This window comes from Uloborus diversus, unplaced genomic scaffold (genome assembly GCF_026930045.1).
Source record: "Uloborus diversus isolate 005 unplaced genomic scaffold, Udiv.v.3.1 scaffold_1161, whole genome shotgun sequence".
NCBI classification, from domain to species: Eukaryota; Metazoa; Arthropoda; class Arachnida; order Araneae; family Uloboridae; genus Uloborus; species Uloborus diversus.
In genome coordinates this window covers 44,180-47,441 of record NW_026557834.1, presented here as the reverse complement: position 1 = coordinate 47,441, position 3,262 = coordinate 44,180, and the positions used below count along the sequence as shown (strand labels likewise).

The window sequence follows — 3,262 nt, the reverse complement described above, 5'->3', positions numbered from 1 at the left end:
TTAAAAATTAACCAATTCCTCTTAAAGGAATTGTTATGAGGCATGTTATGTCTTCAGATACTTCCACCCTTTTTTGATGACAAGCAGACAAATTACACAAAATACTTTCAATATTTTGTCCCAATGTCTCGTTAGTTCTACCATTATCCTGCATCACACGTTCTACGTAGGATACCATTAAAGGTGTCTTAACAAGCTTCTAGGCAAATATCTACAAAAAGGAGGATCCAAGCTTTAAATCTTCAAGAATATGCTCCTACTTGAGTCTTCCATTGAGCTTAAAAACTTACTTTCTGAATTTTCATTTAAATTATTTTACAACAATTATGGGTGCTATTAATAAAGATGGAGTAAGAGATATCAAGACTTGAAAGAAACAGGTGATCTAAAGAAGCACCAAACATCTCTATATGGAGTAAAATTGGGTAACTTTTTCATCAAGGGTGTGTAAAGAGGTTTCAGAAGGCATAAAAATTACCTAACAAGTACACAGTAAAAATTAATTTAGGTTAACTATGCCAATCACTGTAAATTCAAGAGATCAATGAGCCTGAGCTGTTATCTTTCGCTAACAGCTCAGTTAGCTAAAGCTAACACAGTTCGCTTTTGCTCCTCAGATGTGTAGACAAAATACTACATAGTACAGTTAACTCTCAATCACAAAGTCCTGAAAAACCGGCTGTAACCTTTGAGTTACGGGAAGCAACCACAGCCTTCTCAAGAGTTAGGGACCCAATGAAATCTATGAAATAAAAAAATATTCGAGTTAGAGTCAACTGCATAACACAAATCAATGAATAATAAAAAGTTAGAACATAAGGAAAAAATTCATGTACACTTGTTATTTGATGATTTTAAAGTTGAATAATTTCCTCCTTGATTACTTATTACAGATTAAAACTCTTGAAATATCACACACATTCATACTTCTGTTGAATCAGTTATTACTCTTCAGGCTCTGACTAAATTGAAAAGCATAAGCAGAGGAAATGACAGCAAATGAAGCCAAATCTCTCTACTATGTGCCATTTAGAGTTTCTGCATCTGCACATGCGAAATACTTCTTGGACTGCGGGGGAAAAACAACTTAATTTAAAACTTAAATGCACCAATATTACCATGCATCATAATCATACTGGAAATAATACACAATGCATTGTTTTTTCTACTTTTTCAAATAACAAATTGCAGTTGGTTCTCTATTTAATGACATTCTATTGAATGACTTTTCATAGTCCCAGATACTCCACTGCAGTTTTAGAAGCATTCTATTTAAGTACGATTTTTTTTGTGGTCCCCTGAAAGTCATTAAATAGAGTCAACTGTATTGTATTTCGCATCTATTTCTAATTAAATCATTTATTTAATAGTTTTAATAGGTTAACAAGCTGTTTTTAATAGCTTACTCTGTTTAACTTTTTTCGAACACAAATCAATAAACAATCAAAAGTTAGAACACATGGGAAAAAGTTCATGTAGGCTTGTGTCATTTGTCAACTTTTAAAGTCTAAAGTTGTATGATTTTCTACTTGATTACCTCTACAGATGAAAACCCTTGAAACATTGTACAGATCCATACTTCTGTTGATTCAGTTGTTACTCTTCAGGCTCAGGCTAAACTGAAAAGTACAAGCAGAGGAAATGACTGACAGTAAATGAAGCCAAATCTCTCTACCATGTACCATTCAGTAAGGAATTCAGTTTCTGAAGCTGCACACCCAAAATACTTCTTTAACTGTGGGGGGGAAAAAAAACAACTTAATTTAAATCTTAAATGCAACAATATTACAATGCATCACAATGGAATAGTACGCAATGCATGAGTTTTCCCTGTTTTCATAAACAAATTATTATATTTCTGTTGTCTATTACACCAGGTTTCTACTTACTCAGATGAACAGTATAGAATAGCATCCAAAAGGAGAACAATTATAATAAATTAATATGAATTTCTGCCTTCTGTGCATAGAAAAAAATCAAGAATACCAAATATCAAGCAGGGAAACACTTTGCACACAATGCATTTTAACCTGGAGTGCTCGCAGACAAATAAGATAAACACACCAGTTGTGATCAGTGCTTCAATAGAGGCCACTTCAAGGTTAATACTTTAGAAAATAGGATTCCAGGTCTCCCAATGGATTCAAAAGTGCATCAAACATCATTTACACCTCAATACGAAATATTAAATACATTGTAACATTTTACCGGCATCAAATCATATTATCCACATGCAAGGCGGAGCGAAACAATTTTGTAATAGATTAACTAGGTGCATCAATTTTTAAATACATATTTGATTCTTTAATAATTGAAGTTTTCAATACTGTTTTTTTTGGGCACTCATCTAGTTCTTTTGTGAAACATAAAATAAATTTAATTATCTAAATTTGCCTTACCAAATTATCCTTGGGTACTTTCCGTTTGTTCATGCGAGTGAAACCATTGCAGTCGCCTAACGTCATAGTTGCCATAAACTCCAGGTCAAAATCACCAACGATTTAGCTGTTATTTACATCCACTCGACAAAATGCTGTCCATCTTAAGATAAAAGTAGCCTCACAAAAACGGGACCAGTAATGCATTGCCATGAAAAGAAAATAGAAGCCAGGAATATAATACCAACATTACAGTGCAACAAGAATAACACAGTAAAAGAGCTATAAAAACATTATTGAAAAGATATTACATGAAGCAATTAGCATTAAGTATAAAATAATAACCCATAGCTATTTTAATTGCCTGTTGAGCTGTAGGAGCTCTTAGTATAAAAAATGGCAGTTAATACAGTAAATGTATCATCAAACAGAAAGCTGCATTTATGTTGATTAAAAATACACCAAACCGAGGTCCCAAAAACAACAGAAATCTTCTTTGGTGACTAAATACGGTTCATAAAACCAATCATCGGCAAACTTAGGCTCATTAATGAATTCCGACACATTTTGAGCAATGTAGTCATTTATTACCTTATAAAACAGCTAATATATGCAACGTAGTATTATTTTTTTTAAAGAGGAAGCAACTTGTAAGAAAATTAGATTAAATTTCTTACATGTCAGTTCGGTGTACTGGTCAACACACAAAACTTATACTCACTTGGATTTCCTTTCATTTTTATCTTCTTTCCTGTTTTTTGGCACTCTCGCCCGCCAAAAACATTGGTGTATTTTAATTTGTTCAAATGAAGAAAACTTCGCCCCCTACTTCAAAAATCATTTCTCCATAATTACAATAATTAGATCATTAAAATACTATCCAC

The 3,262-nt window shown here is 32.7% G+C and overlaps 1 long non-coding RNA gene across 1 annotated transcript; it reads right to left on the bottom strand.

Moving 5' to 3' along the window:
- Nucleotides 1-392: 392 nt before the first annotated feature.
- On the bottom strand, nt 393-2,605 carry LOC129232336 (uncharacterized). Its single transcript, XR_008581336.1, has 3 exons — nt 2,400-2,605; nt 1,538-1,735; nt 393-742 (listed from the first exon to the last, which is right to left on the bottom strand). It is a non-coding gene; the product is annotated as an uncharacterized LOC129232336 (long non-coding RNA).
- Nucleotides 2,606-3,262: the final 657 nt, after the last annotated feature.